This window comes from Myotis nattereri (assembly GCF_964212035.1).
Source record: "Myotis nattereri genome assembly, chromosome: 8".
NCBI classification, from domain to species: domain Eukaryota; kingdom Metazoa; phylum Chordata; class Mammalia; order Chiroptera; family Vespertilionidae; genus Myotis; species Myotis nattereri.
In genome coordinates, this window is record NC_138083.1 from 87,720,586 (window position 1) to 87,746,219 (window position 25,634).

The following is a 25,634-nucleotide window of genomic DNA, read 5'->3' on the forward strand; positions in this document are numbered from 1 at the left end:
TGCCAGCGTTTTGAAAACCCTAACTTAACTCTGGTGCCGTGTCACATATAGAAATTTTTTGATATTTGCAACCATAGTAAAACAAAGATGTATATTTTTGACATTTATTTTATTTTTTTTTATAGATGTATCTTTTTTAAAAAAAATTCTTTATTAGTTAAGGTATTACAAATGTGACCTCATCCCCCCCCATTTAAATATTTATTTTACATATTTAAATGCTATTTAACAAAGAAAAATCAACCAAAAAAATGAGTTCGCATGTCACCTCTGACACGCGTGTCATAGGTTTGCCATCACTGTACAACCCTGTACTAATAACAAACTCATTATAAACCAGTCAACAGCTCTGACCCCTACAACGTTCAGAAAAGAAAGCATCGGCCTACTTTAAAATAAATGCATTGTCCTCATGATCAAGTTTCATATTTCCACAAAGAGGGGCTCTGTCAAGTTTTCTTCAGCTCGGGTACGCGGGCCTAGCACCACCGCAGGCTCACGCCTCCCACCCTGTGCGTGTCCATGCTACCAGGCACCCATCAGCTTCTCCCCACAGAGGCCTGGATTTCCACTTCCCTCGGCCCCAACTCAGCCCTTGAGCCAGCGCTGGGCCCGGAAGAGTCCAGCTGTTTGGACACCACCCAGGGGAAACGTTGATGAGAGCCAAAGGGGAAAAGTTCACTCACCCTATTTAAATAAATTAATTACTTTCATTTAATATAATTTTGTACCTGTATGTTTCACTTGGTTCAATGTCAAGGCAACTCCTTACAAGTCTAGGCTTCTGTTGGAGAAGAATTTTAGGTTTCTCTTCTAAATTACGTTATTTTAAAACGATCATCAGCCATAATGTTTATCACAAAGGCACCGCAAGGCAAACAGGGGATGTCATCCAAATACAGTTTGGAGAATTATCTAAGAACGGAGTTCTAGTTTTATCATCCCAGAAAGAAAGCAACATACACCCCACACTCCTTTATTCCCCCTATTAAAAAATGTTGCTGCTGCTTCGGGCAAAAAAGCAGTAAAACTAGAGATGTTTGGAGCCCCTTTGAGGAAATCTAGGACGCTAGGCTGTGTGAGGCTGTTCTTGGGACCATAATGGCTCATCGCGTGGAAACCTCTCTGGATGGCTTTCCAACTATTGCCACCTGGTGGCATTTTGGTTAATTGTTCCTTTGTTCTGGGGAGCCCTGAAGTGAGCCTTGAGACTCAGTACCAGCAGGAAGTAACTGAAGGTCAGATGATTGCGTCTCAAACACAAATCCCAAACTGGACAACGAGGCACCCCAGGGCTTCACCTCCTTTCCAAGACACCCCATCTCTCTCTATTGTCAACAGAGCAGTTGCCTTGGTTTTTAACAAGATCAAACAATCCCTTACCATTAGAAATGTCACGAGGTCATTGACTGTATCTTGAAATTCTCTTCCTCCACGTATCCTTCATTAGATCTCTAAAAGTAAACTTTAACTGGCTTGCCCACTTTTAGAGGAATTGCTCATAGCAGTTAATTAGCCCTTAGTACCCGTGGGATGTGGAATATAGTTTGAGAAATAACGTTTTAACAAAGCGCGTTTGCTCAAATATTTGCATTAGTTGTATCACGCCATTTTGAGGATACATTTATGACAAAGGAATTCATAATACTCCAATTTAATCTGCAAATGATTTAATCTGTAAGTCACACACATGATGGACATCGAAACCTTACCTTGTGCATCCGGGCTCTCTCCCCGGCTGTCGAGGTGAACTGTTCCTCTGAGAGGGGGGATGCTGGGATAGAAAAATGGAAAGAGAAGTTAAGAGTGAGCATGTAACATGGTGAAAACATAGCAGCAAAGAGTTATCAATTAGTTCATCGGGTGTGGCCAACAACGCAAAAGGAAATGAAAGAAAATGCGCCACAAAATACCCAAATTCAGTTGCTTTTACCAGGGGAGAGATTAGGTCAGCCAAACAGTGGGGTTCTCAATCCATATCATTCTTGGGTGGATTTATCAGAGGGCGTGAGTATTTAGTATAATATCAGTCCTATGAGGAGCACCCCCGACCCCATGTGATGAGAATCACGTGTTAGCAGGAAACCCCAGGAGCCGTGCTTCTCGTGGGGTATCAAATGTCAACAGCAATTAAAATACTGACTTTCCCAAACTTAGGTAATATGCAGGTTTTATATCAACACAGGCTTCGTCTCTTAGTCAAAAGATCTGTGTTCATTTTAACAGGGTAAGCATTAAAAACAATGGCAGGGCCCGGCCGGTGTGGGTCAATGGTTGAACGTCGACCTATGAGCCAGGAGGTCACAGTTTGATTTCCAGTCAGGGCACATGCCCGGGGTTGCGGGCTCCATCCCCAGTGTAGGGTGTGCAAGAGTCAGCCGATCAATGATTCTCTCTTGTCATTGATGTTTCTCTCTCTCTCTCCCTCTTCCTTCCTCTCTCTGAAAGAAAAAAATACATTAAAAACAAACAAACAAAAAAACAATGCCAGGATCAAACTTCAAAATATGTGCACCCACAAGTAATAGTTTGCTTTCTTTATGTGAATTAACTATTTCTCTTTACTGTGGCTAAAAGATCAGACAGTAAATGGATGAAGGGCAGATCCAATTCTAGAGGCTGGGACATGTGTCCAAGCTCCAGGCTGTGAGGGTCCCGTGTCAGGCGTGGGGTGGATGAAAACTCGGGGGAGGCCCATGCGGATGCTGCTACCAAGGACCTGAGACCCATGCATGATCTTGATGGTCTCCCTGCTCCCCGAGAAACAGGTTAGAAATGACCCCACTCCACCTTCCACCTAAGCCTTTCCCTGCACACGACTCTGTGTCTGGCCATTTCAGAAATGCTTGTGGTGCTTAGTTTAAAATCAATTGTATAACAATAAGATATGTGTGGCAGGCCCAACATAAAGTGATCAATCCCAGGCATAGTTCTGGAGCTGTCACTCAGAGGAGGATCTTAAGAAAGGGAGGCCTGACCAGCATGGCTCAGTGGTTGAGCGTCAACCTGGTCAGGGCACATGCCCGGGTAGCCAGCTCGATCCCCAGTGGGGGGTGTGCAGGAGGCAGCTGATCAATGATTCTCTGTCATCATTGATGTTTCCCCCCCTTTCTCCCCCCTCTCTCCCTTCCTCTCTGAAATCGGCCTAAAAAATATTTTTTTTTAAAAAGGGAGGAAGGAGGCATTTTCTTCCCCCTATTGAGAAAGTATAAAATTATACTTTCTCGATAGGGGAAAGAGAAGATGGTAAGAGAAAAAAATGCAAATAAATGGTAAGTGCTGGAGAGTAAAAGTACAGGTGACAGCTGAGTTCTCAATGTTACACTAGTCAATAAGGGAGCTCAAAAGAATATAGTGAACAAAATAAACTGAAGAACAAAACAGATCCAGAGCCATTGAAACATGCACCAGACTGATGTATTTCAGAAGGTGGAGGGAGCGGGTGTGGGAAGAGACTAAACAAAGAACTTATATGCATATATGCATAGCCCATGGACAAACATTAGTGCAGAGAAAGCCTGGGGTGGGGGCGGGAGAGGGGTGGAGGGGGTTAACGGGGGGGGGGGGGGCATATTTGTAATACTTTGAACAATAAAGTTTTTATTTTTTATTTTTTATATTTCTTTATTGATTTCAGAGAGGATGGGAGAGGGAGAGAGAGATAGAAACACCAATGATGAGAGAGAATCATTGATCGGCTGCCTCCTGCACACCCCCTATTGGGGTCGAGCCCGCAACCCAGGCATGTTCCCTTGGCCGGAATCGAACCTGGGACCCTTCAGTCTGCAGGCTGACACTCCATCCACTGAGCCAAGCCGGCCAGGGCAACAATAAAGTTTTTTTAAAAATCAGAAAATTTAACATGAATGGTTTCAAGAACTGCACTCTGGTAACCTGACACTTTCTCCTTCAGATAGAACAGGTAGAATTTCTTTATGTGTTTTATAGCAGAATTTAATTTTATAAACATTTCATCCCCCCACTCCACCCCCACACAATTTATAGAAAGTTGGTAAAACTAAGAAAATCAGTTTAAAGAAAATCTCTTCCTATCCATGCCCATTTCTTTCCTGAGCCTTCTAATCTTCTAGAAATATTTACTGAATCAGAATAAAATGTTCACCCTGCCCTCTTCGCCTGGTACCATAGCTGATGGGGACCAGTGGGAGCACTGGCCACCACTGGGAAGCAAGAGCAGACGGTTCTTAGTTTATCTATAAACCAGATAATTAGCCCTTAGACAACTCAGGCCTGGCTGCACACAACTGGCCCTTTTCTGTTCACTGACAACAACCCATTGCTAACGTCCAACAGCTGCAAGGGATCCGTTTGGAGAAGAATGAGATCATTTATTGAACACCCCTGCACAAGCCATTTCACATACTTTGTCTAATTTAATCCTCAAAGCCATCTTATGACAAATGAAAAAAAAACAGCAAGGCTCAGAACAGTGAGCAGTTTGCCCAAATATCGTGCAGCTGGATTCTAATGTGTCTGATGGATTCTAGGATCAGCTCTCTCGTCCACGGCATATACCTTAAAAGCCAGGCCCTTGCCATTGATTTGAAATGCCTGGAGAGCGATGGCTCCGGGATATAGTCGGTGCTCAATAAGACAACACCTTGCAAGGGTGGAGGTCTAGGGTCCCCTCTAGTGGGGGTGGCAGGGGAGACAACAGGTTTTTTTTCTGTGGTGTTTAGTAGATGTGGAGCAGTTATTGTCTATGAGTTTCACACTTTATCTAAAGATCAACTCAAAGTGGATCACTACATAAATGTAAAATGTAAGAACCATGAAACATTCAGAAAACACAGACAACCATCTTTGGAATCTAGGGCTTGGCAAAGAGTTCTTAGCCTTGACCCCCCCAAACACAATCCATAAAAGGGAAGATTGATAACTTGGACTTCATCAAAACTTAGAACGTTTGCCCACGCGAAGTAGACGTAAATATACGCTTTACATTAGGAGAAAATATTAGCAAACTTCTATAGTAAACTTTCAAACTTCAATAGTAAAAAAACACACAACCCAAACAATTGGAAAATGGGCAAATACATGAACATACATTTAACTGAGGAAAATATACAGATAGCAAATAAGCACATGCATGGACATTCAACATCACTGGCCATTAGGTAAGAGAAAATTAAAAACCATGAGATATCACTCTACACTTAGCAGAATGGCTAAAATAAAGAGTGACGACATGACAGGCTGATGAGGATGAGGAGAAACTAGATCATTCACATATTGCTTGTGAGAAGGTACAATGGTTCAGCTACCCTGGAAACATTTGACTTAAAAAAAACCAAAACTAAACATACAACCCACCAATTGTACTCCTAGGGATTTTCCCAAAGAAGTTAAAAACGTCTGTTTATAGCAAATTTCTTCACAGTGGCCAAAAACTGGACACAACCCTGATACCCTTTGACGGGTTAAAGGTTAAACAAACTGTGGTATATCCATAGCATGGAGTATGACTCAGCAATAAAAAGCCACCAACTACTGACCTTTACAAAAACCTGAGTGAATGCCCAGAGAGTCATGCTGAAGGAAAAGAGCCAATCCCATAGGTTCTGAACTGTGTGATTCCATTTATCTAACATCCTTGAAGTGAGAAAACTATAGAAATGGAACACAGATGAGCGGTTGCCAGGAGTTCAGGAGGGAGTGAGGGCTGGAGGGAGGAGGGCGCAGTCATAAAAGGGCGACACAAGGCATCCTTGTGGTGATGAAAACGTTGTGCCTTGAATGTGTGTTGATGTCATATCCTGGTTGTGACACAGTATAGATTTTCAAGATGTTACCCCTGAGGGGGGAACGGAGTAAAGCTTATATGAAATATCTCTGTATTGTTTCTTCTAACTGGGTAAAGGTACAATTGTTTCAAAATAAAGTTTAATTCAAAAAATCAGGAGATTGGACAGCAACTAGACTTGAACAAGGGAACTCCCTTCTTTCATTTTCTCACTTTTCCAGAGAAGAGCAAAAGCCCCAAAGCAGTGAGCAGGATGGGGTCAGGAATTTGCTCCACTTTGCACAGATCCAAGGAAGAAAATAATCTCACCTGTGATTTCAGCATTCAGAGTCCACAGCCAGCCTTCTGGGGGCCACGTCTGCCTATCATGGAATTTTCTCTGCTGTTAACCCTTCTCCTACATTTACCTTCCCAGCCCTTCCTTAAAGTTCAAAATATTGATACAAATACACACTCTCAAACCCAGAAGTGACTTCTAAAGCACAGTATAATAACTGCATTCTGGAAATGACCTCTCATACCTCCCAGGTGATGCTACCCAAGAATTTCCAAAGTTCCCACATCTTGTTCTTTGCACAGGAATAGAAGTTCACCCCTGGTGGTTTCCGTGGGTGACAAGGCAGGGGTTCTGTGCTGGAACCTGGGCCACACACTACGTGAGGGCATAACCTTCATCACCCCGTGTAAAGGGGGGCTCGCCGAGGCTCCCCCCCTCCCCCATGCTGGGAGAGGCCATGGTGACTTTCACTCTTCTCACTCTGAGCACCAGCCAGCGCCCCAGAAACACACAGCTGCCAGCCAAACGCTGTCACTGGGCTTGCCGGCTTTGTTTTCATGGAAAAGACCAAATGCCTTTGTTAGGGAGAGAGCCATGACGTGGTAGTCAAACTCTTTGGCAAAGCACATTCCCTGTTTCTACCAAAGTCCATTTCCCTCATCCTCTGGAAATTGCCAATCCCCTTCCATTAAACAAACTCTGAATTCTACCTCCCCACCCCCCACCCCCACACCCCCCAAAAAAAAGACTGCTTTCTTGCACGACCATAAAAAAACAAACTGGTACAGCCATACCATCGGCATATAAGAGAGATGTCAGAATGGGAAAAAAAGGGCTGTAAAATCATTTCTGGTCATGCCAGGCCATTGAAGAGTTAAGAGCTCTCTCTCGCTCTCCCTGTAGTGCTCTGTCCCACCAACGAGGCCTCTGATCAATGCAAGGTTAAAGCATCTCCTCACAGACGGGAATTCTGCCGCCCCAGCTGCTCCCAGCTTTTCCAAGACTGTCCAACCCCCTTGGGACCTGAGTCCAGTTTTCCTCTCAGGGGCTGACTAAGCTCTCTTTGGATTTTCAGAATGAACTGCATCCTAAATTCCAAACTCCCCCGGGGCTACTTTTAGAGATATGGAACCACTCCAGTTGCATGTCGCATTCTTGAGTGTGGGAGGCCCAGAGCTTTCTAGAAATACAGCAGCTTATAAGCTTTCCCAGAAGGTCACAGGCTATTAATCCTCAGCTGATCCTACTGCTTAACAGCTTCCAGAGAGCCCGCCCCTGCCTGCACCTCCTCCATTAGGGGTCTGGGTTGGGCGCTGGGCCAACCCTAGGGCATGGGGGTGGGGCAAGAGCCTGCCCAGCTCCACTCCCCGAGAGGGTGGGGAGGTGACCAGGAGCATGACTGTTGGGAAGTACTGAGCTGTGCACCCACCAGGGGAACCAGAACCAAATGAGAGTATCTGGCAAGTAAAGGGGTGCAGTCACACCGAATCCTGGGCACTGAGGACAGTACAGAACATTCCTCTAAGAGAGGCAAACTACCCAGGGACCCACGCTGTGTACTTAAGAGCTTGTGGAAAATGTTAGCTGGCGGGTAATGGGATTTGGGTGGTAGGTGTTAAGAAGAGCTATGATATTATGAGCTTATGGCTCTGTGATCTGGCCTTCTATAAAAATAAAAATACAATCCCCAGAAACTATCTAATGGGGTAGCTAGACTACAACAGGAATCCAGGACTTTCCATACAAACTGGGCCTCACCCTCCCTTCTCAGAACCCTCCTTCATCCATCTGCTGCTTCCCATCGTGGGCATCGTCTGCCCTTTCTGTTCTAGACTAGAGCGCTAAACTTACAGAAGTAACATCCTAAAGAAAAAAATGACACGAGACCACCTGCACACAAGAGCAACGCACACGCATTATAATTCCGAGAAGGTTTCCCTTGCACTTTTATCCATTTCTAATCGGCTGTCCTTGAAAATAAAGGGGCTGGGCTAGAAGAATGGCCCTTTTCCTTCATGGTGTGGTTGCCAACGAAATGGAGCCGGGTGTTCATGGATCAGGGAAGCGGCACTGAGAGAGCGGCATCAGATTCACCTGCAGAGTTCAGGGTTCAAATTCAGTGTGTGGGTCCTCGTGGAAAGCATGCTTCACATTGTCCTGTCTTTTTTTGTTGTTGTTTCTTTAATATATTTTTATTGAATTCAGACAGGAAGGGAGAGGGAGAGAGAGATGGAAACATCAATGATGAGAGGGAATCATTGATTGGCTGCCTCCTGCACATCCCCTACTGGGAATGGAGCCCACAACCCGGGCATGTGCCCTAGATCAGACTTGAACCTGGGACCCTTCAGTCCATCGGCTGATGCTCTATCTCAGTGATGGCGAACCTATGACACGCGTGTCAGAGGTGACCCGCGAACTCATTTTTTTGGTTGATTTTTCTTTGTTAAATGGCATTTAAATATATAAAACAAATATCAAAAATATAAGTCTTTGTTTTACTATGGTTGCAAATATCAAAAAATGTCTATATGTGACACGGCACCAGAGTTAAGTTAGGGTTTTTCAAAATGCTGACACGCCGAGCTCAAAAGGTTCGCCATCACTGCCCTATCCCCTGAGCAAAGCCAGCTAGGGCTGTCTTGTCTCAACAGTAACATATTTAAAATGTTGAAAAGGTAACATGTGAGCTCTAAGTAAGACTGACAGTGACCAGAGGGTTACTACGACCTTCCCCAAAAGATGAATAACCATTCTCCAATCCCTGTGTTTTAGGTCTATTTTTCTTCTTGTCCTGCCCGCTCTGGTGCATTGGGCGGTGGGTACCATATTGGTGTTCGGTAACTGCGTAACTACATGAAACCAGTGGAAGCAGGCCTTCTTGTCTTTGCCTGGATTCGGGCCGCACAATACAACTCCCACTAGCCTGGGCGGGTAGTTCTGTTTTTCCCATGTCTTCCTTTGTCTCCAATGGGATATGGTGCCTCTTTTTTTTTTTTTTTTTTAATATATTTTATTGATTTTTTTACAGAGAGGAAGGGAGAGAGATAGAGAGTCAGAAACACCGATGAGAGAGAAACATCGACCAGCCGCCTCCTGCACATCTCCCACTGGGGATGTGCCCGCAACCCAGGTACATGCCCCCGACCGGAATCGAACCCGGGACCCTTCAGTCCGCAGGCCGACGCTCTATCCACTGAGCCAAACCGGTTTCGGCGATATGGTGCCTCTTTACTACGTCTCAGACCAGGCCCGCTGCTGGAGAGCGGGAGGCCTCCAACGCTGACAGCCTCACTGGGAAAAGGCAGCTCAGGGGGCTTTCCGAGTAAACGCTTTTGTGTTGTTTGGTTAATCCTCACCTGAGGATATTTTTTTCCATTTGTTTTTAGAGAGAATGGAAAGGAGGGGGAGAGACAGAAAAACACCATGTAAGAGAGACACATTGATGGGTTGCCTCCTGTACCCACCTTGACCAGGGCCAGGGATCAAGCCTGCAACCGAAGTATATACATGCCCTTGGCCAGACTCAAACCCAGGACCCTTCAGTCCGAGGGCCAACGCTCTACCCACTGAGCCATACAGGCTAGGGCTGAGTAAATGCTTTTTAAAAATATGTCTGCTGTGCTAGAAATCACACTACTTTCATATTTTGAGGAGAGCCAATGGCATTCTCCACGTGCTAAGTGGAATTTTATCACTCTGCCTGTTCCAACTTAGCTACATAATTCTAATGGACTATCAAAACCATCTTTTCCTCATGTTTTGAAAAATGTGTGGATTCTCCAAAGAGAGAAAATGTAGCTCCCGCAGCGTTTTCTATTATATTTTATCCTGAGAAAGATGGATTCACAGCCACCTTTCCGAGCCCTGGGCTAACCTGGGGAAAGGGGAGATAAGAGATCCTCCTTCTTTATGAGGCTGAGGCCACGGGTGAACTGAGGTGTTGAATTGCACCTTAAGCAGAGCTGGGATGAGACCCGGGTCCCTGGACAATCAGGTCAAAGGGGCGTGTTGATATAATAAGAATAAGAAGGTGGGGCTGTGCCTAACTCGCTGAGGTTTTAAGAGAAGATCATTGTTTGAATGAGGGGGGTAGAGACAGCCATTCTCCGTCTTAACTCATGCTTTTCTTTTGAATCTTTTGATGTTGTTGCTTCCTCCTGACTATCATTTCTCTCACTCTTTGCATCTGGAATAGTTTTAATTTGCTCCTTTAATTTTTCCATCTCTAGAACTTCTACTCAGGACCATTCGTAACAAACATTTGCGTAGTTCTTCATAGAGAGATCAAAAGGTGTAGAAGTCTCTCGACTAATGTCATACAAATGAGCAGAATAGTGACTAAGCCCAAGATGAGTAAGTATTTAACATTTTAAAACAACCGCCGCCCCCACCCCCATTGTGAAAAACAAACCAAAAAATGCGCCTGGCTGTCAGATCCCAGGAGCAGCCCTGAAAACACCGGGAAGCCTCACAGGAGAATATGTTGTAAAGCATCTCTGCCCATTGGGATGGGCCCCAAGCCCCACGGGGAACTGTGACTCAGGGATGTAGGCTTGGTGCTCAGTGTAAGGATCAGCCATTGTCCCACCCATCCCGCGGGGCTAACCTGGGTCACACTCCGAAGGTGTCAACTGACATACAAAGCCGCACCCACAGGGCCTGGGCACATTACCATGAATAGCATCACCCCGGCCGGGTGGATTCGCACTGGGGACAGAAAGACAACCTGCTACAGCTGCAGAGATGAACCTGCCTGACTCAGCCCAATTGCCCAGAGCTGGTGTCTGTGGGGAGGAGCGTCCCGGGAAGACTGGGAGGGGGAGCCACACATTCTTGCTGTAATTATACTCCTGGGGTCTGAGTGGCTGATTGTGAGAGCGGCTGGGAGCGGTACCAGGAGCCTCTGGGCCCGTTCGCATAAGACAAACAACAGCCTTCCAGGACACAAGTGTCTTGTTTCTGGGGACAGTTTGACTCCAAAGCCCTCACCAGCCTCCTGCTGCTTCCAAACTGCAGCCTGGCCAACCCCCTCCTTCCCCCGCCCCCAACTAGCCTCCTCCCTGCCCCCAGCCAGCTAGCCCAGCCGCTCCTCCCTCCCCGAGTTCACAAAACAGTAAATCCCACATGAAAGAGCCCGTGGTCCTGGATACACCGGAAGCTCCCCGGAGCCCAGCTGTGGTGGAGTGTTAATGCGAGTTTAGAAACGTCAGTCTGGAAGTGAACACCAGTGCCCTTTGTCAATAGTGTTAAAACAAATATGGGGGGAGGGGGGGTCCCCGGGTACCAGTGCTTTGCTTTGACCGCATGCTGGATGGGGGTGGGGGTGTCCACCTGAGATTTTATAGATAAGAAATCTATAGATAAGAGAAAGACAAGTATCACACGATCTCACTCGTACGTGGAATCTAATGAACAAAATAAACTGATGAACAAAACAGACCGGAGACATAGAAGCAAGGAACAGACTGCGGAATCTCAGAGGGAAGGTGGGGGAGAGGGGTGGGGGAGGGGGGTGGGTGGGAGGAGATCAACCAAAGAACTTGGAAGCATATATGCATAACCCATGGACACAGACAATAGGGGGGTGAGGGCCTGGGGCGGGGGTGGAGCTAGAAGGGGGTCGATGGGGGAAAAGGGGGACATGTGTAATACTTTCAACAATAAAGATGAAAGAAGGGAGAAAGATGGGTTTTAAAATGGAGAAGTGACCTGTGGCGTGACAAGATAAAAACAGGGTAACACCTGGAGCATCGGGAGTTGCTCAGCAGCACCCCACCCGGTGGTTCTCCAGCACCCACTCCTGCTCCCTGTCCTCTGCCAGGGAACCACGATCCCTGCGAACGCGGCCTTCACCCCAAGTGTGGCCTGCAATTCCTCCCGGGTACGGGTGTTGGACAGATCTTCCCATGTTAAGCAAAAGGGACAGAGTGCCAAATAATTCCAAATTACTTGCAGAGAGAGAAGCATTCTGCCCCCAGCTCCCCCAGCCCCATGTTTGCAGCCGTAAAATCTGCAACAAAAGGGAACTGCAGACCCACGACCTGGAGCCCTACCTGAGGGGCCCTCTTCCAGGCCTGGAAGGAAAGGGTCATGTGTGTCTCTTGGACTGTAAGCAGCGGTGTCGTGTCGGAGAGCGACGGACCGTTCTAGAAAGCGAGCTCTTCACAGGGCGGCAGGGTGCTCGGGCGGAGGACGTGGAAATGACCGCGTCCCTCCCCAGCTCCAACCCATTTACGTGCTGGGGAGGCCCACGTGCGCCTGCGGGGACTGAAGGCCAAGGAACCACCCTCAGCCTCCTAAGCCCTAACCGATCCTGAAGGCTGCTTCCCAGCTGTGAGCACCTGACGGTGGCACCTGGGGATCTCATTAAACCGCAGCTTTTCATCGACAAAGTCTGGGGGAGCCGGGGCGTTCGCATCGGTGATGCTGGTGCTCCTGGCCTGGGGAGCCCACGTGCAGCTGCGAGGACCCGGAGGAATTCACATGTGAGAGGAGACCAGGGCTGGCTTCAGTCTCCCAGGGAGACATCCAGGCAGGAGACTGCAAAGACAGCGAAGCTAGAAACACACGCTGGGTACGGGACACAGAAAGGATCCGTGTGGGGAATGATGGAGTGTGAGTACAGGCTGTAAGAGCTTCACCCCGAAAGGAAAACAGTCTTTGCAGTCGCTGGGTGACGGAGGTAAGATGAGGAGGCGTCCCCTCCTGCCCCGCCCTCAGCTTGCTCAGACTCACTAATAAGGGAACGGCCAGCGGTGACTGCATAAGGTACAGCACCACTTAGTAACTTATTACCACGATACGTAATGAAGCATGCGGGAGGAATCGTGTAGAATTCTGGCAGACGAGACCCCCCCCCCCCCCCCCCGCTAACCCCCTCTCCCTTGTGTCCTGTGACCTCACGGCGCAGTGGGTGGCCCCCTGTCCCGGAGCAAGTCTGCTCCCAGCCCGAGAACTTCCCATTTCTCAGGACCAGGAGGGCAAGCTGAGGTTGCCTCGGACCTACAGCCGGGAGTCGCATGTCATGTGCTCTGTGTTTCCGTCCCCCCAAATCAGTGGTTCTCAACCTTCCTAATGCTGCGACCCTTTAATACAGTTCCTCATGCGGTGGTGACCCCCAACCATAAAATGATTTCCGTTGCTACTTCATCACTGTAATGTTGCTACTGTTATGAATCATCATGTAAGTATCTGATACGCAGGATGTATTTTCATCGTTACAAACTGAACATAATTAGAGCATAGTGATTAATCACAAAAACAATATGTAATTAATTATATATGTGTTTTCCGATGGTCTTAGGCGACCCCTGTGAAAGGGTCATTCGACCCCAAAGGGGTCGTGACCCACAGGTTGAGAACCGCTGCCCAAAGTGAACACCACCTTTCTTCCCAATTAGGCGTGCAGCAGGGAACCGTGTCGGAGGCCCGTGAGTCAACTGCCAGCCCTACCGGAGGCAGGTCACTAAATAAACACTGTTCGTCATGTCACCACGAAGACCCACACATGTGACCTAATTTGATTCTTACGAGAATCTGGCGAGACGATGCCAGACTCCGACTCTGATGAGAAAACTCGATTGGAGAGATGCTGATCATGGGTGTTAGGTAACATCTCCAAACTAGTTTTAAACCTCAGCCCTTCTGATGTTCTCACTGCAATCCCAGAATTCTTCCTCTGATACAACATGATCACGCCTTAAAAACAAACAGACTAGCACCGTGGTCGACAAACTGCGGCTCGAGAGCCACGTGCGGCTCTTTGGCCCCTTGAGTGTGGCTCTTCCTAAGCCTTAGGAGTACCCTAATTAAGTTAATAACAATGTAACTACCTATATAGTTTAAGTTTAAATAATTTGGCTCTCAAAAGAAATTTCAATCGTTGTACTGTTGATATTTGGCTCTGTTGACTAATGAGTTTGCTGACCACTGGACTAGCAGGCAGGCTGGCGTAAGGAAGTGAAGTGTTTGAACTCAAAAGGAATTTAAATCTGTGGAGCTTTTATAAATGACTTTTTCAAACTTTGAACTTCATAAGAGTGGACTGGAATTCGCCGTAGGCCCAAACTGCGTGCGTCTGTTGTTTTAGAGGAACCCAGGGGAAAAAATATAAATACATGGCTGTGTGGTGCTGGCATATGAACCTTCTTGTGTAAGTTACAACATAAAATACAGAACATGAAAGAGATTTGTTGGTGACTTGAGGGCCAGGAGACACGTGCCACCTAACTTATAGGTGATTAGTCAAGGGCAACCCCAGACTCTTATTCACAACAGGCTGCTGAGTTAGTCCACCTGAGAGTCATATTTAAATTTACATTGGTCTTATTTTGTTATATAAAACAATATTAGGAAGGCTCATTCAGGATTTTCCTATAAATAAAGCAGAAATACAATAGTTCTGTATTTTGAAGGTATTTGCTCAAAAAAGAAACCATCCCTTCTTAGGTGTTAAAAGAGAGTTTGCTGAAGATTATTCCAACACGGCAGTGAACAGAGACCCATTTCTGGGAGAAAAACTGGATCTTGTCGTTCAGGGCTTCCCGAACTTTAACGTACATGCGCGTCACCTGCGGGCCTTGGTAAAGTGAAACTGATGAGTGGGAGGTTCTGGGGGGGGGGCACGGAATTCCGACTTTAGGGTGTCAAAGGGGATGCTAGTGCTGCAGGTGCCGGGACCACGCTTGGCTGTGGAGGCGTCACTGCAGGCCCTTGGGAGGGAGCTTCAGGGGCTTGACCTGAGATTGAACTCTGATGAGCGACATTCCAGCAGTTGATGTGTTTCTCACGTTGCTCCACTTGAGCCAACAATTTACCTATTGACGTGTCTGTTCTATTAAAAACTCGGTGAAGCGCAGCCGGTGTGGCTCAGGGGTTGAGCACCAACCTCTGAACCAGGAGGTCATGGTTCGATTCCCGGACAGGGCACATGCCCGGGTTGCAGGCTCGATCAGCACTAGGGGGCCTGCAGCCGATTAATGATTCTCTCTCATCATTGATGTTTCTCTCTCTCTCTCTCTCCCTCTCCCTTCCTCTCTGTAATTAATGAAAACATATTTAAAAAAAACCAACTCTGACATAGGAAGTACCTGAAAACATCTTACATAATAAAAAGTGCTACTTTTCTAGTTCTAGTTTTATTTTTTATTTATCCTCTTAATTAAGCAAATTGTGCAGAAAACTTCATATGATGGCTTGATTTTTTTTTCTGTAGTAGGTGAAGACAGCTCAGACTTTTAAATTTATTATCCGAGAAAGGTAGTCTCAGATAAGATTTTTTACAGACCAGGAAAGCTAGTCATTGTGATATCTATTATGGAATAAGAATAGGGTCACAAAATTTAGCAAAAAGAAAAAGAGAAAGCAAAATTAAAACTCCAAACTAACAGCAACCCAAAATAATGTGATGTCCAGTTAAATTTGAGAAAAGATTAACTTTTTTTTTTTTTTTTTTAGTATGAGTATATATCCCATTCAATATATGGGACATACTTATACTAAAAAAAAAATCATTGTTTATCTGAAATTCAGATTTAAAAATTAAATCAGATTAAATTAGGATTAAAAGATTAATTTTTTAGTATGAATCTATCCCATGCAACATATGGGACATACTTTCTCTCACACACACACACACACACACACACACACACACACCACTGTCTTTTGAAATGCAAACTTAGCAGATGCCCTGTATTTTATCTAGCAACCCTAGGCCCCGGATTCTACCTGACCTGGAAGTGCTGACAGAGCAGATGCTGGGTGGAGAGTTAACAGACCCTCCGAGAGCATCGTTTAAGAGTCCCAGCAGCACAGAGAGTTGCTTTCTGGACATGCCAGTCCCACAGAGCACTTGGCTATTTGCTGTTGATCTGTGGGAACGCCTTTTAGGAGCTTTGTGCCCAGAAGACCACACTTAAAAAAAAAAAATCATGATAGAGGCCAAGCCGGAGGTTAAACTAACAAGTCTTATCTCAACAGCTTCGCCCCCGGGAAGGGCCAGGTGGGGCAAAGCAAAAGGTGTTTCCAGCTCCTTCTCTTTTCCTCTCTCGAGGGCTGAAGATGGGGTCTTAGTTAGACACACGAGAGGGTCTTCTGAATCGAGCACTTTTGGCAAGTCGATTGGGTGTAAGATCACCTTGGATAGAAGGAAGGTCCGTGTAAGGCGTTGCAGGCCCTCTCCCACCTCTAGCCTGTCAGGGGTTGAAGGCAGCCTTGCCCAGCCTTCTAAGAGGGCAGACTACTGCTCTGATTCCACTTCCGTGTACACACCCAATTGTCCTGCATCGGCTGTAGGAAAGTAGATTTAGTAAGAACGTGAACTCTACATGATGACCAGGGAGGAAAGGTAAGTTCATTTAACGGGTTCCTTACCTGGTCAGCATAGGAGTCACACCATCTACCTCCCCTGCCCGCTCCTCCCGTCAGGAACACTAGTGGGCTGTTACCTGGGGAGGTAACTTACTACCAACAGTCCTGAGTGGGAATAAACACACTGACTTTGGTTTGTCTGTTTGTCTTTAGAAATGATGAAGCTGATCTCAAGGATCTCAAACATTATACATATTGCATGATGTATGTTGTCTTGTTTGACTTGGTGAAAAAGGAACTCCTCTTTTTTCTCTTTACTTTCTGGTCTTGAAGTTGCAGGTGTACTGACCCCAGAAGGGATGAGGAGGGCACCAGCTCTAGGCAAGCCCTGAAGTGGCTCTATTCATCCCAGTGAGACTCATTGGCAAATGGTCTGTGGCTTCCCAAGTCCTCAGAGAGAGGAAGTTCTCTTAACGGAAGGAAATTTTATAAAAGGCAACCCTTACAAAAAAAAAAAGTTCCTGTCAATGCCCTTATTGTCCTTTGAAATATTCTTTGCAGAATCTTCATAGGAATCTGCCCAGCCTTGGGCGGAAGGCAAATAATTTGAAGGCCAGAATCTGATCTATTTTTAAATTTGGAAATTTCAAACTAAATTGCCCATGGCATAATGCCAGCCTTTAGTGATGTGATGATATGTATATCTGCTTATTATTTAATGATCACTGCCTTTATAAGTAGCAAGCAATTTACCTTAAATATATACTTTTTTGTTAATCCTCAAATGAGAATATTTTTCCATTGAATTTTAGAGAGAGTGGAAGGGAGGGAGAGAGAGAGAAAGAAACATTGATGTGAGAGAGATACATGGATTGGTTGCTTCCCTCACGCTCCCCGACCCAGGACCCGGGATGGATTGAACCTGCAACCGAAGTACGTGCCCTTGACCGGAATTGAACCCGAGACCCTTCAGTCCTGAGACGGACACTCTACCCACTGAGCCAAAAAGGCTAGGGCTTACTTTAAATATATACTTTAGAAAAGCAGTGCTATTCCCAAAGGCAGCAGTAGAAGTGACAATGACAATTTTCTAAATCTGAATAAATCCGTCAGTTATGCCTTCACTTACTAAATCAGAAAAGCATACAAACCCCTCACGGTGGCAGAAAAGGAAGTTGCCTTCTCTAAAGAGTTAAGGCAAGTGTCAGCCTGGGCTTGCTGGCAAGAGAGTGTCACCCGTTTTCTAGAACTCTGCGGATAGACACAGCTCAGTTAAGTGAGTATCACCCTCTCAGGCTTGTTCAGGGCCTGAAATTTTACTGTTAACGGTACCATTAAGATTCACGTATTATTTAGAAAGGTACTGCCTTTGCAAAGTAAACACACACAAAGGGGGATGGAAAACTATCTTCTTTTAAAAAGTATATTTTTATTGATTTCAGAGAGGAAAGAAGAGGGAGGGAAGGAGAGAGAGAGAGAGAAAGAAACATCAATGATGAGACAGAATAATTGATCAGTTGCTTCCTGCATGGCCCCCACTGGGGATCGAATCCATAACCCGGGCATGTGCCCTCGCAGGGAATTGAACCCTGACCTTCTTCTGGTCAATAGGTCAATGCTCAACCACTGAGCCACGCTGGCGGGGCGCAACTAAACTCTCTTTAGTGATTAGGCTGGAAACAATTTTTCCCCCTTGTCCTCAGCAGAAAGAGCTGAAAGAAGTCTAAGGCTTTATGTGATCAGATTCTCAATTAAAACGGAAGTATGTTGAAATGGAGTAAGTCAAGGGTCTGCAAACCTAGTCTGTGAATATTCAGTCAATATGGTAGGCTTTATGGCCCATACGGTCTCTGGTGCAACTGTCCACTTGGCTGCGGTAGCTCAAGGCAGCCCCAGACAAGGTGCAAGCAATTAAGTCCAGTTGTATCCAATCAACTTTATTTTGTAGACTGAGCTTTGGATTTCAGGTAATTTTCAAGGGTCCCAAATAGTTATTTTGGCTTGACGTGTTTTCGACCATTACAGAAATATAAAAACCAATCCTAGTTTGTGAGCCACACAAAAACAGACAGGAGGCCACGGTTTGCTGATCCCAGAAACAGTTGGAGCTATGGGTTCTAACTCAACCTGAGCTTTAGTTCATGGCACAAGGGTTGTCAGTAGCAGCTTTGGAAGTGTGTGGATTAGTCGATTAGGTTTGCTGGAAGCAAATTTTCCAGTGCTTCTATTCTCTAAAGCTCTGGTATAACAAACCACAATTTTGAGTACTTCTCTGGACATTTGTGGGTGCAAATTGGGAGCAAACATCGTACGCAATGAACAGATGGGAAATATTACAGCCAGCTTTTTCTGGTGGAGGAGAACAAATTCACTTTAAATGTCTAGGGCGGTTGCAGGTGAGTGTGTAAGGGAGTTGGATTGCATCTTCCTGCTCTCCGGTAGGTGGTACTGCTTAGAGAGCCTCCCAGCCCTGGAATGTGCTGAGGAGGAGAATGGAAGCGTGAGTCAGAGGACCATTTCGTCGGGATGCTGGACAGGGCACTGGAGCGTTTGTTGGTTGGTGCAACTGCCGTTTAAGGGCCCTTAAGAGAGCTTGGCTTCTATGGCTTGGGCAAAGATTTTAAAACTTACTTTGGTTATCTAGATAAGAAGCAAACCACAGCTCAGAGTGTTTGGGGTTGGCCTAGTCCAAACATGATTGCAGAATAAAACCAGTGAGAGCATGCCATCTGTGAATAGTTCCTCCTACTTGAAGGAGGGAGGAGATAATTAGAACTGGGCTTGTATCACCAAAGCCTTTGAGCAATATGACATCAAAACCTATTCAAGAAGCATGCAGTGTGGTATCACAGAAACTGGCAAGGGCATCAGCAGCCCAGGTTTCTCACCTTGGCATTGCCACTTTGGAAGATCACTTAATTTTTGGACTTTCTCGTGCTGTTTGGCAGGTGGGAATACTACTTGCCCAATTATGTGTAGGCCCTGATATGTTACGAAGACGGAAGGGCTGTATACATTTAAGGCAATCAGACTGGGCAGTCCTCATTGGCTCTCGAAAACTTCAGAACTTCTGAAGCTGAGACAACACCCTTTCTTTCTACCTTCCCCTCCTGCCCCACCTGTACACATGACAGAGGAGCAGGTTCTGCTCCATCTGGGTTAGTCCCATTTTCCTCGTCTGCATTTCAGCCTTTCGGTATCTCACACCTCCCACAAAAGTGGTGGTAGTTGCAGAAGCGCCTGGGTCTTTTTCTAAGCTACACAGAAGCCTTGGGGAATTCTTAGCACTTATTTTTGGCGGTATATGTCAAAGTATACATCGAACTTCCCACTTTGAAATATGCCGGCTATTTGAACATGCGTGTGCTGTCTTCATGAAAGCAGTAGGCAGATGACAATGAGATGTTTAACTAGTAGCCCGCTGTTTGTCCTTCTCTGAAATTGCTCTCCTAGCTTAATGAATTCCTGGAGGCATACACATCGCTGGATAGGTGTTTTCCCCCCCATAATGGGTACAGAGCGAACTTTTGTGACCTAAGAAGTGAACAGATGAGCTGCCCATTTGTAGCCCCTAAGAAGTGTCCCAGAACTTTGGCTCCTGCGTATTCAAAATGAAACTGAAGGCACTCGGGATGCTTTATGTACACATGTTCACCCCACCTTCCGATAATGTTCAGCACAAACAAGCAGCACCCATAACATGCAAGGCCTGTGCTCTGTGGTGTGGGGGCTGCAGACATAAAGAGACTACAGAACACCACGCAAGGGAAAGCAGTGCTAGGAGAGGTTCAAATTCAGTGGCTGACAATGTTGCGTTTGCTATGTGCCAGGCACTGTTGTTTCTCTGTAAGAGGCTAAGAATGGGAAAGAAAGCATTTAGGCAATGGTCGAGAGAGTCATGGCCACACACACACACACACACACACACACACACAATATAAAGAGCCCTGGCCAGTGTTGCCAAATGGTTACAGCATTTGGCCCTGGGCACCAAGCGTCTTGGGTTCGATTCCCAGTCAAGGGCACATACCTGGGTTGCAGGTTTGATCCCAGATCCTCAGCCTGGTAGCAGGAGGCAACCAATTAATCTCTCTCTCTCTCTTCACCCTCTCCCTCCCTTCCACTCTTTCTTAAAAATTAATGGAAAAAATACCCTCTGGTGAGGATTAAAAAAACAACATGAAGAAAGGAGAGGTATAAAAACTAATACAAATAAGAAAAGTAAGTATTTAATAAACTTTGTGTACATCTTTAAGCAGGCCATCTTATTTAGGCTGATCTTTGGGGATAACTTTTTTTTTAAAAGCAGAAAACCTTGGGTTAATAGCAAACATAAAATTCCATGTAAATAAAATGTTAGGGATAACCATGTCTATTTAAATAGGCCCTTTAGTTTAACCATCTCCAATGTGTAATCAAACAGTATTGGACTCCTTTGTATCCAAAACGTATGTACTGCAAATTCCTCCTCTCCGCTTCACACAACCGAAACAACCCCAGCGAGTTCGCGCTTTCCCCACGGGTTCTCTCCCATTTGCCTCAACACCAGAGAGATGGCAAGACGCCCCCCTGGCTCTGGGCTTCCCCTCCTCCCGGAGAGAACACTCCTGGGGCAGGTGGAATCGGACCTGGGAAAGGGCGGGCCGGGACCCGCCGACAGGTCGCGATCAGACATTCAGACGCGCTTTCGCAGGAGTGGCGCACGGGGCGAGCCTGCCAGCCACTCGGTGTCCCTACTCCCTGCTCCCTCTCCGCTCCGCTCCGCCCCGGTGCGGCCGCGCTGACTCACCAGCGGCTCCCGGCTGCTTTCTGCTGGGCTCCCCCCCCCCCCCGCCCCGCCCCGCCCCGCTCCGGCTCCACGTGACTCAGCACAGGCACCAAAGTTTCTACCGGTCGCCGTAACCACCGCGCAGCAGGCGGGCCCTGGCAGTGAACTTCGATCTTCCCGCTAAGAACGACCCCAGACTGCGACCCCAGACTGCGGCCGAGCGGACGGACCACGGCCCCCAACCGTAGGGCTTTCTTCAGCGGCGCCCCATTTCAGCGTCTTCACCCCGCCCCCCCCCCCCCCCACCCCGTCCACCTAGTGAAGCTGGCATCTCGTCTCGCATCGCCTGCCAGTGCTGGCCACGGCCCCCCCTGTGCATCAGTGGTTCTCGGACGCGGCTGCACCGTGGCGGCCAGGAGTCCCCCGGAGGTTACAGGTTACGAGAAACCCCGGGCTCTCACCTCCGACAGTCGGACTTACAGGGACGCGGCTGCGAGCCGGGCGTCGGGGTTGCTCCCAGCTCCCAGGTGGCTCTAAGCGCAGCAACGTTTAGGAGCCTTGGCTCTGGGAGGAGCATCGATCTCCCCCCGCGAGAGAAACCGACCCGTTGAGCGGCACCCCTGGGTGGGCTCCCAGACTTCCCACCTTGCAGATCCCGACCCTGCCGTCCTCATAGCTCCGCAGAAAAGACGCCAGCAAAGCCGGGGGGCGTTTCCAGCGGGACACTGGCTACACCGGGCCCCGGGCCCCTGGGCGCCCCTGCGCGCCCCTGGCTGGCTGCAAACCCAGCTCCACCGAGCTCCCGAGAGCAGCCCGCCGCGCCGCTGTTCTTCCGTTACCTTTGGGTCTCTGTTCTGTTTCATTCCCACGTGTCTGGGGGCCTGGTCGGAAGCCCGAGGTCCTCTCAGGTTAGAAGCTCGAGCTGCGTCCACACCACCCCCCCGGACGGACGGACGGACGGGACTGCACGCTCCGCGCGGCCTCGGGGCAGATACTATGCTGATCACGGAAGTTCCGCGGCGCCCGTGGGCGTGGGCGGGCGGTTCGCGCGCCTCACCCCTGGCTGAACGTGACCGCACAGTAGGAAAGGCAGTGACCTCCCCTGGCCTGCGGGTCTGGACCACGTTCCTTTTTGAAAAGAAGAGAACGTGAGTTCGGGATGGAGAAAAGCTCGCGGGGCAGACAGTGCGCGGGCTGGTGCGGAAGGAAGGGGCGATGTTCGGAATATCAATCACTCCACGCGCCGCTGACCGGCGAGGGCTGGGGGGGGGGGGGCTGGGGGAGGGGGACACAGGCTCCTCCCGAGCAGACGGCGCAGCGCCCCTCCCCCGAGGTCACAGCTCTGCCCTCGGGCCGGCTCTGGGCGCGGGACTGGCAGAGGGACTCGGGGTGACCAGGTCGCCTGGCTCCTTGGGGTTCGGCAGTCTGCACGCCCGAGCGCTCCGGGTGCAGAGGGGGCGTCTTTCTGCGCCCGCCTCTCCCCGGACCCTCCGTGGGGTTCCTGGCCCTGGCACAGCCCCTCTGGGTGGGGTGGGGGTGAAGAATGTCCTACGGAAGCAGAGTGGGGATCGCGGAGCACCCTCGCGGGGTGCTTTCTGCAGAAGAACCACTTGGGCTCAGAACTCTCCTCCCATCACAGCTCCAGCCCCGGGCGCCGGGGGCAGAGTCCAGGGGGGAGTTGGGGGGCTGGTCCGCCGGAGGGAAGCGCGGGGTGGGCGTCCGGGGTTGCTCCCCGCCGGGGGCGCCCGCGCGCTGCACTTCCTGGTCTGCCCCGCAGCCTCCGCCAGCGCCCCTGGCTCCCAGCCCTGCGCCCCAACTCTGGCGCCTCTATGTCGGTGCGCGCCTGCACCCCTCTCCTTCCCAGCGCCCAGGGTCCCTGTCCCGGGCAGCCTCGCCCTCACCCCGAGCCAGTCCACTCTGCCAGCGTGGCAGCCCGACTCCCCCCCTTTCCCGGGGGGTGCGGCGCCGGGGCCCCGGGGTGAGGCGGCCGCGGGAACGCGAGGGGGGCATCCCCGAGGCGCGGGCCGACCCTGCGCAAGTTCTCTCCGGGCTCGGAGACCCCCGGTGGGTCCCGCGGGCTCAGCCGGCGGCACTGCAGTCCCCGGGCGGCGGGAGCCGGCGAGGCCAGCGCCAGGCCTGGGAGGGACCGCGCCGGGGCCGGGGTGCGGGGGTGCGCGGGGCGGTACCGCTTTAAATGCACTTGACTCACCTGCTCCGGCGCGTCCCTGCTCCCCGCTGACAGCTGGGGGCTTTGTTTTCTCCTCCCACCCGGCGGCCCCGCCCCCGCCCACGTGACTCGCCGTCTGCCGCCGCCGCTCGGCGGGTCCGCCCCCGGGAGCCCGGCCCGCGCCGCTCCGCCCCTTCCCGGGGGTGCGGGGCGGAGACCCCAGCGGAGAGAGGGACCCGCCTGCGGGGCGGGTGGGAGGTGGCACGCTGGTTAGGACCCTAGGGAGCCAGGTGAGTGGTGACTTGAGTGAAGCGCCCGCGGGGAGCGCAGCTGGGCTGCTGGGCCAGGCTCGGTGGAGAAGGGGCTTGGAACGGCGCCACCCCACCCCACCCCACCCCACCCCACCCCACGGGAGGTTCCTGGAACTGGGGCTGCACACCCAGCGACCGCGTCTTCTTCCGCCAGGGTTTACACTCGTGCCTGGGAAGAACTGATCGGAGGGGCAAACGGTTTCTGTTAGGAACACACACCAGGAATTCTGAGCCCAGTAACACGATTAGCAAGGAAATGCTTGCAGGTGTTATGGAGGTTTCGAGTCTGCTCGTTGGTGCTGTTGGTATCTGCATTCTGTTCGGAAAATGGGGTGCAGGCTGGATCCGCTAACCCCAGATTATTGATCCGGGCGCGTGTCCACTTGGAACAGCACCGATTCCTGAGTGAAATGAGCAGCTCAGTACCTGCTGCGTTTGGAAGTGGTCCCACCCTCTGCGGATAGCCAGTGCTTGAAGCTGCAGGAACCTGTTGTCTGAATCCCTCCCTTTGCCCGTGGATAACGTACGTGATACCTCCCCACGCCGCCCAGATTGCAACTCGGGAGCAAGACGGTCTCCCCTCCCCAGCATCCGGGACAGTGAGGTCTGCACAGTGGGTGACAGCCCAGCGCTCCCCACACCTCAACGTGCAGAGGGGTTACAGGGGGCCTTGTTAACACCAAAGTCTGATGGGTGGGTCTGGGTGGGACCTGAGATTCCGCATGGTACTCCCGGGTAATGACAGGGCAAATGGCTTGAGGGCCGCACTTTGAGCGGCGAGGCTTAGAGCACCCCGTTTGGCACTGGCCGGAATTATTTTGAGTGCTGACTGCGGCACTTAATAGCTCCATGACCTTAGGCAAGTTCCTTAACATTTAAGCCTCCCAAGCTGTAAAACGGGGATGTTACCAACACCCACCTCAATCTTGAAAATTAAATGAGAACACCCATCTGAAGTGCCTAGAGTAGTGCCTGGCATGCTTATGTGGGTTTAGGAAATGTTAGTTAATTTTTGGGGTCACCCTGGCAGGAGGAAAGCTGGCACAGATCCCAACATACCAGCAGGGGGAGCGGTGTGTGGGATGGCCCAGGCAGTGGGCAGCAAACTTGCGGCTCGGCAGCTCGCGAGCCACATGCGGCTCTTTGGCCCCTTGAGTGTGGCGGTATTTTGTGGAAGAGCCACACTCAAGGGGCCAAAGAGCCGCATGTGGCTCGCGAGCCGCAGTTTGCCGACCACGGGCCAGGGTAAAGGCAGCCAGCCCAAGAATGACCACTGCACCCCGGGGTGCCCGGCATGGGCCAGATGTGTAGAATAAGGCTGTGGGGTACTTGAACGACCGTAACGCAGAGCAAATCATAGATGTTGAAAAGTCCTGTTTCGAGCAAGAACCTTCTTGCTGGGAGGTCAGGGGCCTGCACTCGGTCTTGGGGTGACGGAGAGGCAAGGGCTGCTCTGACTGCTCTCAGCCCTGGGGAACTTGACCTCTGCGTCAATGGAGACAACTTTATAAAAAAGGATTAACGCACAGAAAGGCGTTGGGGGAACGCATTTCCCATGAACTAGGTAGTTTGTGCCACGAGGGAACTTCCAGGAGTGGACGTGGCTTGGAAAAGCCCTCTGTGTATGAACCGTGAACACCTCCTGAAGCTGAAGTGCTTCCCTTCTATTTCTCAGCACCGCATGATGGCTATTTCCATTTGGACATTTTTAAAGAGGTTTTTTTTTTTTAAATGTTATTTTTGTCAACCAGTTCTTCTGTCAGCATAGAGTACTGGATCTGTGAACCTAAGGTAACTTTTAGGTTTAACCAGGAAAATCCCACAAAACAAAGTGCAAAGAAAATGAATCCCATAATATGTTTATTAAAAAAAAAACACTTTGAAATATTTTTTAAAAAGTTATCCTGTTTCATCTGCAAAACTTTAAATCTTGATAAATGACTTCTGGGACATCGAATTAAAAAATCATTTTGCTCTCTATTACAGATGTCCAGCTGCCTGTCAGATGGGTAATCTATTTTAATATCTGAGAG

The 25,634-nt window shown here is 49.1% G+C and overlaps 1 protein-coding gene across 1 annotated transcript in view; it reads right to left on the minus strand.

The window, feature by feature from the left end:
- MAPRE2 (microtubule associated protein RP/EB family member 2) overlaps positions 1–23,396 on the minus strand; it is a 119,420-nt gene extending 96,024 nt beyond the window's left edge. The window contains exons 1-2 of the mRNA XM_081097724.1: positions 23,333–23,396; positions 1,713–1,774 (exon numbers count right to left, since the gene is read on the minus strand). The gene's annotated coding sequence lies outside the window, so the exon portion shown is untranslated. The remainder of the gene's footprint in view (positions 1–1,712; positions 1,775–23,332) is intronic.
- Positions 23,397–25,634: the final 2,238 nt, after the last annotated feature.